The 14,538-nt window shown below is 35.9% G+C and overlaps 1 long non-coding RNA gene across 2 annotated transcripts; it reads right to left on the reverse strand.

Moving 5' to 3' along the window:
- Positions 1-5,531: 5,531 nt before the first annotated feature.
- Positions 5,532-14,472, reverse strand: LOC111193956 (uncharacterized). 2 transcript variants are annotated; one of them, XR_002650838.2, is made up of 5 exons: positions 14,395-14,472; positions 12,747-12,848; positions 12,491-12,671; positions 11,025-11,152; positions 5,532-5,981 (listed from the first exon to the last, which is right to left on the reverse strand). It is a non-coding gene; the product is annotated as an uncharacterized LOC111193956 (long non-coding RNA). The 2 variants fall into 2 exon arrangements; XR_002650837.2 differs by lacking the exon at positions 14,395-14,472 and adding an exon at positions 14,127-14,335.
- Positions 14,473-14,538: the final 66 nt, after the last annotated feature.

The raw sequence follows: 14,538 nt of genomic DNA on the forward strand, positions 1-14,538 counted from the left end.
CAGAACTGGAGTAATTTAGCATTGGAAAATTTCCAGAAAATGGAAAAACCTGCATCAAGAGCTTCTATTGCAACACAGAATCTAGAACATCAAGTTCAAATTCCATTGGCTCAATTTTTAAGAGCGAATGCCAAGAGGTCCAAACACATTTCCGAAACTTTATTTAACGTAATTTTATTTTATTCTCTACGTTAAGATAAACTACTACTAAAGCCAAATCCGAGCTGCTCTACTCACATAAATATCCAAACAGTCATTGTCATGCTGATGGGCGGAGTCAGTCCACCAGTCGGTTAGACGGTGTCTGCTATTGGCAGGGATGCAAGCACAAACCTATCCTAGTTAAGTAACGGCAACATTCAGGAAAACACACACTTACACCTATTCTTACACACACACACACAGTGTTACTGACTGCTGACACGGCAGTTTTTTTCCTTCGTTGTTCCTCAAGATATTAGGTGGTCCGCCAAGTATGTGAGCACAATTTTGAAGCACATATTTCATTTGCAATAGAAAAGGGGCGGGACCATGGAGATCGTTCTTCAATCATTAGAAAACTCAGGATGCCATTTCTATGATGCGACTGAAGAACGTCTACAGCAGTTTCGCTCTGTCTTTAACTCTCTTTATCTAAACTTTAACTATTATATTATATATAATCTCTCACTTTCACTCTTTCTCTCTCACATGTACACACATTCATCTACCCACATATACACGCAGAAAGTCCCCATGGTGATCGTATAAGCTGTTATATAAATATTATATATATTCTTAAATACACATTCTTAAACATCTCATTCAAGCAAAGTAGATTTGATATATGTTTCCTATTATATATACATATAGATAAATACACACAGTATACTACATATACATATAGATATACAGTATATGCATCTACATTACATCTACACACTGCTAAATAAGGAGCCTAATGAAAGTGAACTGGCATTGGCAATCAGGGCCTTTATAATAATAGAATAAAAGAGGACAATCTCCTAAGCAATGCCTGCCAGTTTAGCTTTCCTAAAGCTTCACACGGAAAAGAGAGGAAGGTGGGCAGTTCAGTAGGCAGGTGTATAGCACACCTGTACCTGTGCATTATATTAAAGCAGAAAGACTGAGCTTTCCCCCTAACCTGTTCTACTTTTCTTCTTCTTTTGAGAATCCAAAATGAGTTATTTTTACGCAGATTTCTCAAAACACACATCCATACATCCCACTCATCACGTTCCCATCCCATTCATCCCACCCCCCGTCCGAGTCTCATCAGAAACAGTGTGAGCCAGTACGCAGCCCCCCCTCCCAGCTACACAGGAGGCCAAAGGCTTTAGCGGATCATTCAAAAACGGACACTTAAACCTAAGACTTTTTCTATTTATTGACAAATCGAAACCAAAGAAACTTTTTCTGCACCTAACTGTTCTACAAACTTAAAAAAACAAACTGTTAAAAAAAAAAACGATGAAGGAAAAAAAAAGAAAACAAAAAGGAACAGCGACGAACAAACGACAAACAAAGCGAGGAAGACGAGGAAGAAGATAATAAGGGTGAACGGATGGTCGTGATCGCGATCGTGATCATGATAATGATGATTACGACGGGGAGGAACGAAGAGGACTACTCTGTTCTGTTCCGACTCGTCGCAGACTGTGGAAAACCGGAAAAGGGGAAGCAGAACAGGGCTGGAAGGGTTTGGAAAAAAGGAAAAGAAAAACGTGGCGGAAGCGCGGAAGCCGTTGTTTCCGGAAAAGGCCGAAAAAATGTGTCTCTCTCTCTCAAAACAAAAAAGTTGAAGATTGTCTTTAACGTGTGCCTATGCAGTTTTACACCAAAATGGAAAAAACGAACAACAGGAACCTCATCAGCTACAAAACCAAAGATTCCCAACGACGCCCTGCAGCAGTTCCCTTAACCCTCCTCCCGCCGGGTCCTGCCAAACGCCACACCCACACGCCTGCACCACGGATGGAGTGTGTACATGCTTGCTGCATGATGTCTGATGTGTGTGTGTTTGTGTGTGAGTGTTATGTATGGATATATATATGTGTGTGTGTGTATATATGAGCGTATGTGTGAGGGTGTATGTGTGTGGTGGTTTTAAACAGTGTGCATCTGTCCAAACATGGGAGCTCTGGAGGTTCAGTCGTGGATTTTCACCCGTCCAGCACAGCCTACCTCGCCTCGCCATTATCTAGCCCTGCCAGGGTTGGGTATCTGATAAGCTCCACCCCTTTGGCCCAGGATGTAGGGAGTAAACACTGGCCAGTGTGCCGACCAAAGATAAACTCCCTCCATCAGGCCACGCCCCACCCACGCTTCACCCAACACAGGGTGGCACTTCCCCAAAACTCAAAACTCAAATCAAGCAGAATACTAAAGAGTACGTTATTCACTTTATACCTGGTTTTAAAGCCGTGATCCACAGACCCAACGTTCCCCAACAAACTGCAACCTTCCAACACTGACAGATCATTTTATACTGTTTCACAATTAGAACCGACAAGCCAAAAGGCCTGGAATAACATTCAAGAACAGGGTGAATGAGAGAACAATCTACTACAGTAAGAATGGGCCTTCTAAAACAGAGTGAATGTAATGCAAGTTCTAGAGCAGTGTAAATGAAGGTTCTAGACCGGTGTGAATGGAAGTTCTACTAAAGTCTGAATGGAATGTATGTTCTAGAGCAGTGTGAATAGAATGGAAGTTCTAGAACAGTATAAATGGAAATTCTACTACAGTATCAATAGAATGGAAGTTCTAGAGAAGTATTAATGCAATGGAGGTTCTAAAACTGTGTGAATGGAGTGATAATTCTAGAACAGTGTAAAGGGTATTGGGGTTTTTAAATAGTGACTGTGTGAAAGTATTGGAGGTTCCAGAACTTTATGAATGGAATGAGCATTCTAGAACAGTGTGGATAGAATGGAAGTTCTAGAACTGTGTGAAAGTATTGGAGGTTCTAGAACTGTGTGAATGGACATTTCCTAAAACTTCACCCTTCACCAAATGTTTCAGGGTTTGTTGGGATCTGTTGGAGAACGTTGGGTCAGTGTTTTAGCTTTAAAATGTAAAAAAAAATGCCATTGAAATCACTGCAGTTATCCACGTGCGACAGAACGTGAGCTCCCATGTTTGCACAAGAGCTGTTCAGGGGTCCAGAGGGTCAAGTGATCCAAGGCACAACCAAGACCAACTCCATTCTCCAACACAACGTACACACTCGCAACCGGAGCGTCCGAAAAGCCAACAGAAATAACCACAAAATAGCCGACAGGTTCACGTTTCAGAGGAAACTGCTAAAATATCGGTCGAATAGCTTTATCTTTTAGTTTTCTCTCTTTGAAGCTTATAGTCCAAAGAAGCTCCGCCCACCGCTGACCTCTGCGATGTTTGGCGCTGAGGGGTCAAGGGGGCGGAGCCCGCTTCCACTTTCACTTCAGTCAGGTCTTGAGAAACGTAGGCCAACTTTGGGTACGAAGTCCAAAAAAGAAACCAAAAAGAGCTTTACATTGCTTGTCTTTAGTACTTACATTTTGCCAATGTACAATATAAGTCTTTCCTAATTTTTTTTTGTTGTCTTATTTTGTTTTGTTTTTTGCAATATGTGATTATTTATGTAATTTATATTTGTTATGATTGAAACCTAATTTAAAATTGCCAAAAATCCCCAGAAACCCTTTTCCCTGATTAGCTTGCCAAAGTTTACATTTTACTCTTTTCTCTATTTGTGTCTTATTATTATTAATGTTATTATTTCATTTGTTTGAGTGTCTGACACTGGCGAACTTATTTATTTATGACAAAGTGTGATAGAACACGTGCATAGTTTTCTTTTTTTTCCTTTCTTTTATTTTTTTAATGGTAATTATTTAATGTTATTTAATTAGGTATAATTGTTTGGATTAATATTTATGGCTATTTGACTATTTGAGAATGTTAGTGCATCAAAGATGCAGTGCTGATGTCCCTCATGTTAATTTATTATTAGTTAGCTTTACTTTAAAAAGCAAATTAATTGTGTTTTTTTTTTTATGTAGCTTTAATGACAACAAAAAAAAAACGTTTCCGACGTGTTTAGCTGCCAGATTGTTAGTTGGTATAAATATGTTGCCAAATATTATTTGATTGATTGATTGATTGATTGATTGATTGATTGATTTTAGATGGTTTCTTTGTTCGTTTTTGTTCATTTTTTTTGTTTGTTTTGTTGAAAATCTGAAATACTGATTGAGCACTGTATCTCCATTACTGTTGGGAGGGACTCCTGCTCGCTGTGACGGACAAGCAATTCGCAATTCATTCAGTCTGCTGTTTTTGCTGTTTTTTTGTCGTTGTTTTACACTTTTCTTCTTCGGAAATGGATCGGACAGGGCGACACGTTAACAGAGATCAAAGCAGAACTCACCAAAGATAAAACCCACGGACGCTGAGAGGCCGTTTGTTCATTGCTTCACTCGTAGAAGGATAACAGAGGATTCCCTTAAAAGAAAAAAAAACTAGCTGCTTCCAAGACTGATTGTGTGCGTGTAAAAAAGTCTTTCTATTTCTATAGTGAGAACCAAAGAGGCTACCTCACTGAATTTTCCATTTGTAATTTTAATCGTGTTGATGAAACCAAAGATACCAAAGATTTTTTTCTCTAGTACGGTCTGCGCTTGACCCCATGCTGTCGTTTTGGTAATGTCACCCTCTCTTTTATAACCCCCTACCCCACCTCCCCCCAGCCCACACCTTCTCTACAGTCTCTACAGTTATCGGGTGTTTCAGGTGTTTCAGAAGGTCCCTCACCGGTCAGAATGTCAGCGATACCAAAGTACTTTATACTACTTTAAAAACGGGCCCATCAGTGAGCCCTGAGGTTCCCCACATCATCCCATCCTATACAGTCTGACTGTTCTTAATCCTTAATGTTAAGATGAACTCTTATGACGTGCTGTATTGTGTTTGTTGTCATCTTCTTCTGCATTTAACCAAAGATCTGCTCCAACTTTTTATTTTTAAAGTTCTTTTATCTCTACAGAACTCTGTCTTGCAAAAATGTTACCAAAGAAGAGATCAATCAATGTATCAATGTAGATCCCAATGTCAGCTTATCTTTCTAAATGTGTTGAATGGATTAATTGAAATGCACCAAAAATAAAGAAGAATAAAATCGTTTTACATTGACTTCCACTGACGATGAAGAAGGTTTTTTCCTTCAACTGTAAATTTGTCATTTTGTACATACAAGGTTTTGGCCTGACAATGACAAAGTACTGTGAGTACGTATTTGGAAACGTATAAAAGTTGAAAAATGAACTTGAGCAAAAGTTTAAAATGAATGTTTTCAATAAACTAAATTCCATTTGTTTGCAGGTAGAACTCACCCTGCTCACCTACAGATTTCAACATACAACAAAAATAAAATAATCCAGAATATAATATAATAAATTAGTAACCAGAAAAGGTTTTAAAACAATAAAACTAATAAAAATAAGTATTTAAATTGAATTTATAACAATATATAGATTAAAGTCCTAAAACAATAAAATCCAGAATCAATTCTAACAAATTATATTTATAACATATTTATAATAATTTTATAACATAAAAATCTAGAATGAAGCTTTAATAACAAGAAATCCTGAATGAAGAATTTATTAATTTTGAACATTACTATTACAGAATGAATTTCTTATTACATTAATAGACAGAATTCATTTTTAACAACTATAGTATCCACAATCATTTTTTTTATTAACACTAGTAACACAAAATACATTTCTATCAAAATTACTACTAAATTACTATCAGCAGAACCCATCATCAGCATCCATTTCACCCCAGTGCTATAAATATTCATATGCAGCAGAAATTATTGCTTACATTTTTTTATTGAAATAAAACTCAGAATGTACAAAAAATGTAAAACCAAACCAAAGAGACTGGTGAGGAGAACCTTCTGGAAAACACCTCGGAGAAACGTCACCGTGCTGAAACAAAAACTCGTATTTAATCATTTTATCTCTTTCTGGAAGAATAATAAATGCTGAGAAGCTGGACAATGGAGAGAATCCATTGGGGAGGTGTGCAGTGATGTCATACATGGAGTAACACAACATTAAGAAAGTGCATATTGATCTGGTGGGAATGAGATTTTCATTGTGTAATATCTCACAGAATGTGCTAAACTGACCATCAGCTCAGAGCTGATAGTCCTCCGCTGTACTGCAGATGATCTGTAGATCTGTAGATAAACTGTAGTTCTGTAAATGATCTGAAGATGATCTGTAGATGATCTGTAGATGATCTGCAGATGATCTGTAGATCTGTAGATGATCTGCAGATGATCTGTAGATAAACTGTAGTTCTGTAGATGATCTGTAGATCTGTAGATGATCTGTAGATGGTCTGTAGATGATCTGTAGATCTGTAGATGACCTGCATTGTTTAAATCAAGAGTATAAATCAAGCACATTCAATGCAATGGATTCTCTCAGTTTTTTAGTGGCTAATCTTATTTATTTTTCCAAAAAAGTAACACGCCCCCAACCCCCCGCCAAAGACGCAGAGAGCGCTTTTGTTGCAAAGTATGAGATAACCATGGGATGAGTGCCTTGCTTGAACCAAAGTAACTCCTGCGTTATACCTCAGCGTCCACCTGACCAGGTCTCGCGGTGCTTTGCAATGCAATCATGCAAAGATCAAAGGGAAACAAACTGATACCAAAGGTTTCACACTATTCTTTCCTCTTTTTCTCTTTTCCTCTCTTTCTTTCTCTTTCTCTCTCTCTGTCCTTCTCTCACTATGGTCGCATAGCTTTAAACAGTAAGAGAGAGGGGTGTAAAAAGCGCAGAGGCGTGCGGAGAGTGCAGACCGTGCTTTCCTTACCAAATTTTTTCTCAGATATACCTCATAGATAATAGTGTTTAGGGTAATGTTATTATAGCGTATGTAATAAATTATTCACTTGCTCTTCTTTTTTGGTAACTGTGACTTTACGAGACAAACGGAAAAAAAGCTTTATACATTTTAAGTTGTGATTTTTTTGTAATAGTCGAAGAGGTGCGCTTACCAGAAACAGATGCTTGTCTTATAATCTCTTGTTAATGTGATGATTTTTTGATTTTTTTGTTTTGTTTAGTTTTTGAGATTTTTTTTTGTATTATTATTTTTATTTTTACTTGTGGTACAGAAGTTGTTGTTTTTTATTTTAGTTTTGTTTTGTCTTTTTTTTTTTTTCATTTGTATGTTTGTTGTTGTTGATGATGATGATGTTCTTGTACTTGTTGTTGTTTATACTGTCTTTATTTTATTTTTATTTTATTTCTTTTCTGTTGTTTTGTTTCAGAGGGTGGGCTCAGATTCTTTGTATAGGGATATTATTTTTGGATTGGTGATGGTGGCGAATGATGACGAGGATTGAGCCTGAGGTTTACAGTTTTCATACTTCCATGTCGAAACACCACTTTTTTTCCTTCAATTTCCTTTGTTTTAAAGCGTTTAAGCTTCTATTTCACCTCCACGCGTTCCTTTTATTATTTTAATTCTCCGTCCTACTTGTTCTGTGTGAAGGTGTAGCATAACAGTTAGCAGCTGTCGTTCAAATGCTGTAGCCCTGATTTGATGCATGAGTATATTTACGGTTAGCTAGCAGTGTAATGCATTGTGGTTAAAAGCCTTTTCGTTCACAGTCCGTCTCATTTTACCCAGCCGTCTCGGTTCTGCATGTCGGCCTTTTATTGGTTCTGAAAGCTCTGCTCAGTTAGGTGTGTAGATATTTGGCCCGAAGTCTGATTCAGTGCAGTTTGAAGCAGCCGTGATAAGAGATAAATAACCCAGACCAGCGTATCCAGCATGTAATTCGGAAAAGTAACGTACTGGAGTTTCCCAGACATTCTTACTGTATGTAGATACAGAGTTATCCTACAGGCCTGTGTGCTAAAATCTTAAATCTCACAGGCACCACTCTACACTCTTAGAAATAAAGGGATTTAAATTTTAAATTTTAAAAAGGGGTTCCTTAGCAAAGACCGTGACCAAGAGAATAAATTTCCATGATTTTTTCATGACTTTTCCAGGCCTTCAAGGCACATTTTCATGACCATACGATTTTAAAACATCAGTGCACACATGGACAATAAAGCCAAAAATCAACTAAAACTATAATCAAAATGTATTATAGTAGGCCTAAAAATGTTGACACACAATCTATAAACACACAGTAATAAAATGTGTGTCAGATCCTGAGAGCTCCATTGTTTAAGGCTAAAATTACTGAATTACTAATTAATTCAAATTACTTGGTAGCTCAAAATAGATTTTCTCCATCGATAAACTGAAACACAAAGATCTGTAGACCTAACTTCCATGACTTTTCCAAATTTTTCTGGGTATTTTATATTTTTCCAAAAAATAGACTTTTCCAGGTTTTTCACGACCGTACAAACCCTGACTCAAGTTGTCAAAGTTAAAAAGTCAAACAACCCTTTTCGGTGAAAAAAATGTGTTGTTGTTGTTGACTCTTTATTTGGTTTTATTATGTATATATTCTTTATAGAATAGAGAAATTGAACTTTTTAAAAGCAGTCTGACTCGTATCCAAATGATTACACGACTACAGGAGAAAAAATATGTAAAAAAAAATTGACTTTGTACCCAAATATACACCATTGAAACACTTCTCCATCATAAGATCTAAAAAAAATTGGTTAAAATGGTTTATTTGACTCTATTTAACTGCATCAGAACTAAAAAATCATTTTGAGACACAATAAGTTTTAAAAATGTTTTGTAAAGAACCACTTACATCTTAGAACCAGCTCTTAGTCATCAAAAAAATAAACTTTGAACAAATCTTTGCTTTTTAATTCACTTTTAGTAAACATAAATGTTTTACAAAGCAAAAAAGGAGATTCCACAAAATAATCATGATCTTCAACAAGAGTGGATTCACAAGAAAAAATAGCTTTTAAAAGGAACCTTTTCTTTAAAGAAACCATATTAACCATAGAACCAGTTCACTCTCATACAAACAGCATTTAGCATCATTTCACCACCCAGTAAAAAGTTCTTTAGTAAACCAAAAAAGGTTCATAAAGCAAAACATGGTTCAAAATTGCACTAAAATTAGAAATCGTATTAGTTTTGGACCCTTTGTAAATGTGATAACCTACGTTTGAGGATTATAGGTTTTAAACTGTAAAAGTTATTTAAAGTTTTCTGAAAAGTAACAGCCACTGTCTGTTCTAAAGAACCCCACTGTTTTATAGTGTTTTTATTCACTAAGAACTCTTTCCAGAACCTTTACGGTTCTAAGAGTGTAGAACCAAATGATGTCCAGAAGCCTCGACTACAAAACGTCACAGAATGAACTGTACCCGACAATCTGCTTCTCTTCTAACCACACTTCATTCTGCTGAGAAACTCTGCTCTGAGGCAAGAAGTGCCAGCATCGTTCCCTAAAGAGCATCCCCTCCAGAACAGGATGAACAGTCCGAAATCCCCCCCCCCTTTAGAAAGCTGAATATGAGCTTTAATAAGAGCTTTAATCCTGTTTCAGACACAGAAAGGGCGAATACAGCATTCCACAGAAACACGCTGGACTTAAAATCAAAGATCTAGATGTATTATTTTTTTATTTCAGTCATTCTTGTTTTGTTTTTGCTTTTATTTCAAATCGGTTGCTGTAAAAATGAAAGGATTTGTGTTCTTTAATGAATTATGAGAGTAAAACAAAATGGGTTGATCCAAAGATGTTCTTCCACAATGTGTGAACTCAAACTCAAAATAAAGAAATCACAATGATTTCATTCCAAACTGCTCGCTTTTATGAATCAGACCAGTGCTGAGATGTGTATTCTACCAAATACTTACAGAAGGGGATTTTATTTTTACACCTGTAGTTCAGTTTATCTGGTCAGAATCAAGTTTGGAAACATGGAGTGTTTTACCTTGGTTTCAATTCAGTTTGGGTTGGGTTGGTTTTAGTTTGGGATTGGATTGGGTTTGGTTTGGGATTAGATTGGGTTTGGTTTAGTTTAGTCTATGTTGGGTTGGGTTTGGTTTAGTTTGATCTAGGTTGGGTTGGTTTTAGTTTGGGATTGGACTGGGTTTGGTTTAGTTTGCTTGGGTTGGTTTCACACTGGGAAAACAAAACCATGTGAGAACATTGTCTCCACATCAGTAGAGCGAACATTCTCACATTACTTGTGCTTGGATTTTTTTCCTGTGCCAAACCAAACCAGACCAGACCAAATGAAGTCAAATCAATCCAAACCAGACCAAAACAGATCAGACCAGTCAAAACCAATTTAAAATAAACCAGACCAAACCAAACCAACCAGATCAAATCAAGGGGAAAACACTCCAATTTTACAAACTTATCAGTGAATGTTCCTGATGAGCTGGGATTGAGTCTTAATTTAAAGATCTTTATAACCCACTGATAACAGTATGATAATGAGCGCTGCCTATATTATTAACCAAAGCTGATTGACTACAGATTGTTTTGCCATTTAAGTTCATTAGAAAGGAGAGTGTTCTAATTTTCTCTGAATTAAAATAAATTAAGGTAAAACCATTGGAATGATTGGAAGAACTGGGATGCATTGGGATGTATAGAAACAAAAAATTAATAATATTGAAAAAAAATAATTTAATAATATTTAAAGCCTTAATTAAAGCTAATGATGTGTTCCATTTGAACTCAGATGTTGAATTTTCTACTTCAGAGTTTGTGTATTATTAAATCAGTCGTACAAACATACATTCTGTGGGTTTTCATGGTGTTTAACTGTTTAACTGCACAAAACACTATAGAATTAAACGTTTTCCACGTATATTGCTAATAGTTTTAACCTGGGGAAATGCTAACAGTGAGAAGAACAGTGTAACGTATTGGTTGGAGTTTGTGTAAAATCCAACTTTTACGAGATCAATGGAACACAGCATAAGCTTGGATTTGTAATAATATACAGATATTATGGGATATTTAAGCAGCTGAGGCATTTGCATATGTTTAAGTTTTAACTTACCTTTGGAGCAGTGCATTCTGGGTCTGATTTCTTTAAACAAAGTTCAGTGTATGAAACCCCTACGGTCTCCAGGTAGGGTCTCCAATCAGTATTTGCGTCTCTCATCTTTGCAATATTAATATCTGTGTCTTTGAGAATGAAAGAAAAAAGGAAGAAAAAAAGAAAAGAGTACATTACGATTTCGGTAATGAAGAATTTAAAAAGCATATCGTCGCTGTCCTATGAAAAACACTTATCTCCATTTTTGTCGATTTTCAGTTTAGTACATAATTTGAACAGACAAACTGTCTTTTACACTGTGTCAAAATTTCTTGATGAACGGACCAATAGAAACTCTTCAAAATAACCTGAAATAAACTGTTTTTACATTGACTTCCATTGAAAGTTTACAAGGTTTTTTTCCCTCTCCTGTAAAGTTGCTGTTTTGGAGATAAGTGTTTTTCATTGGACAGCGACGATATGTATCAGTGTTACATGTTTCAACGACTGCATACACACACACACACACACAGGGGTTTTTAAGTAAGTTGTTAATGTATTGAACACTTTAAACTCTAAAGCTGAAGGAAAATACAGAAACATCCCAGTCCTCTTCCAGATGATTGAGCTTGTGTGTTTGTGTGCTGTTTATCTTTTCGCTGTTTACCACGCGACGCTCGACCATTGCTAAGCGCATTAGTGATTTGTCTTCATCAAAGCTTCTGATTTTCTGTTCTTTTCAGATTTATTTTGTCTTCTTTTTCAGGTTGTTTGTTTTTTGCCTTCCGTACCTCTTGTTTTTATTCCCACTATCATCAGATGGTAGTGCTGTATATTCTGCTATTAATATCAAATAAACCGCTTTGATTCATTCACATCAAGCACTCACTGTGGTGGCCTGGTTTATTATTGTGAATGGGGAATGATTTTTATATATGATTTTTTTATATTTTAGATTATTAACTTTAATTTCAGTAATTATAATAAAAATCTGTAGGGGGCTAATACTCAAATATGTAGCACTGGAAAAAAATAAGAGAGCACTTCAGTTTCTGAATCAGTTTTTCTGATTTTGCTCTTTATTGGTATATGTTTGAGTAAAATGAACATTGTTGTTTAGATCATTTATGTGCAGAAAATGAGAAATGGCTGAATTAACTAAAAAGATGCAGATCATGTTCATAAGGTTTTAAGAGTTCATGCATCTTGGCATCATGTTCTCCTCCACCAGTCTTACACACTGCTTTTGGATAACTTTATGCTGCTTTACTCCTGGTGTAAAAATTCAAGCAGTTCAGTTTGGTGGTTTGATGGTTTGCGATCATCCATCTTCCTCTTGATTATATTCCAGAGGTTTTTAATTAGGTAAAATCAAAGAAACTCATCATTTTTAAGTGATATAAACATATATATTTTTTTTTTCTAGAGCTGCATAGTTTATGGATGTGTATAGAAGTACTGGTTGGTATTCAACACTGGCCACACACCTCCCTCATCTTCCTTAAACAGCGCAGCATCAGTACCATACTCTACAACCTTTCCAGGCATCTTCAAGTGGCCTTCCTTTGATTTCTGTCAAACTGCTCCCCAGCTTCTTCACCCTTCAGTTGCGGGGCAACCAGCATCCATGTTCCTCCTCTTATCCGCTGACATTTGGCTCCCCATTACCTGTGAGGGAGATGAGCGGCTGCAGATAAGGCCTGGCATTAAGAAATATGGCTTTGTTCCAAATCACAGACTTACCTCTGTCAACTGCTCCACAGCCATCAAAGCAGCGGCTGACAGCTTTTACCAAAGACGCTCGAACACTGAGAACCTCTCAGAGGAAAAGGCCACCAGACTGCCCTGAAAAATCCCAGCAGAGCAGAGAAAGAGCCGATAATCTCACACCTATATCTACACCCATCCAAATTACACCAGACACTGTTCAAAACCTGGGGTCTGAGACACAATCCGGAGTTCTTTATTTATAACTATAAATAAGTAAAACATTTCCAATTTCAAATAGTCACTGTCCAATGAAAAACACTTTACAGGAGAGAGAGAAAACCTTCTAAACTTTCAAAGGAAGTCAATGTAAAAAGAGTTTATTTCAGTTAATTTTGAAGAGTGTATATTGGTGCATTCATCAAGAAATTTTGGTACAGTGTAAGGGAAGGGTAGTTTGTCTGTTCAAATAAACAAAGTGTTTTTTATAGGACAGCGACAAAATAGATAAATTATGCAGAGTAAAATATTAAATAAATAGTGTAGATCCTAAATCTATATCCATATACTATGTATATATTGGTGATGCACAGAAAGGAAACTAAATGTACTGTAATGCTAAACACCAAATGTGCTTTTCCACACTTTTTTCACCAATCGCATTAATTACATAACATAAATGTATTTTGCCATTCTTTTTAAAGGAACAGCAAACACAAAAATACAATTTCAAAATATTCACTGAACTCTTAACATTCACATCCCCTCAGTTCAGTGATTTTATTTTAATTATAAATTTATTAAGCTAGCGCTAACACAGCCTGTGAACAGATCGAATGGAAAGCTTAGCTTGGTCGGCTAGAATCGATTCTGAACTATTAGCTTAGCCTATTTTAGCTACCCAACTAACAAATTAGTATCAACTGCAATAGAAAAACAGATTCAAATTAATCACAAAAAAAAAACATATTAAACATTAAAAACTGTGGGAGAGAGAATGTAAGAATATCGATTACTAGAATTTAACAGAACAGCTTGGCCAAACTAAGCTAAGCTAAACTAAATTAAATTGGCTAAGCTAAACTAAGCTAAGCTAAGCTAAATTAAGATAAGGTAAACTAAACTAGGATGAGCTAAGCTAAACTAAGATGAGGTAAATTAAGATAAACTAAACTAAGGTGAGGTAAGTTAAACTAAGCTAAGCTAAATAAAGATAAGTTAGGCTAAACTAAATTAGGACGAGCTAAACTAAGCTAAACTGAACCAAGCTAAGTTAAATTGAGCTAAGCTAAGCTAAACTAAAATAAGCTGAGGTAGAATAAACTAAGCTAAATTCAGCTAAAATAAACTAAACTAAACTAGGATGTGCTAAAATAAGCTAAACTAATCTGATCCTTTTTGACTGGTCAGACTTACCATTCAAGATACTGTATCCATTTTCAGCTTTATCAATGTACCAGTGTTTTTCTAATGTAAGATTTATTTAATATAGTTAATGTTAGCTAATTTAGCTTTATTTTACAACCTTGAGACACTACTATGACCTTTTAGGGCCACTCTAAAAAAACGTTTACTTTAATATCAAATATTACAATTGAATTCTCATAATATTATGGCATTAATCTTGTTATATTATGACTTTAATAAAATTGCCAGATGGGGCATAAATAACCTTTCTACCTACCGAAAAGAACTGTTGTGGATACTGTTGGAATCTTGTGGTTCTGTGGGGCATGTCTATTGGTTCAATCATCATAAAATTCTGATATATAGTATTTATTAATGTATTTATTTCTTGAAAAAAGTCAGTTTTTGGATTTTTTTTTAA

Source organism: Astyanax mexicanus, chromosome 17, assembly GCF_023375975.1.
Source record: "Astyanax mexicanus isolate ESR-SI-001 chromosome 17, AstMex3_surface, whole genome shotgun sequence".
NCBI classification, from domain to species: domain Eukaryota; kingdom Metazoa; phylum Chordata; class Actinopteri; order Characiformes; family Acestrorhamphidae; genus Astyanax; species Astyanax mexicanus.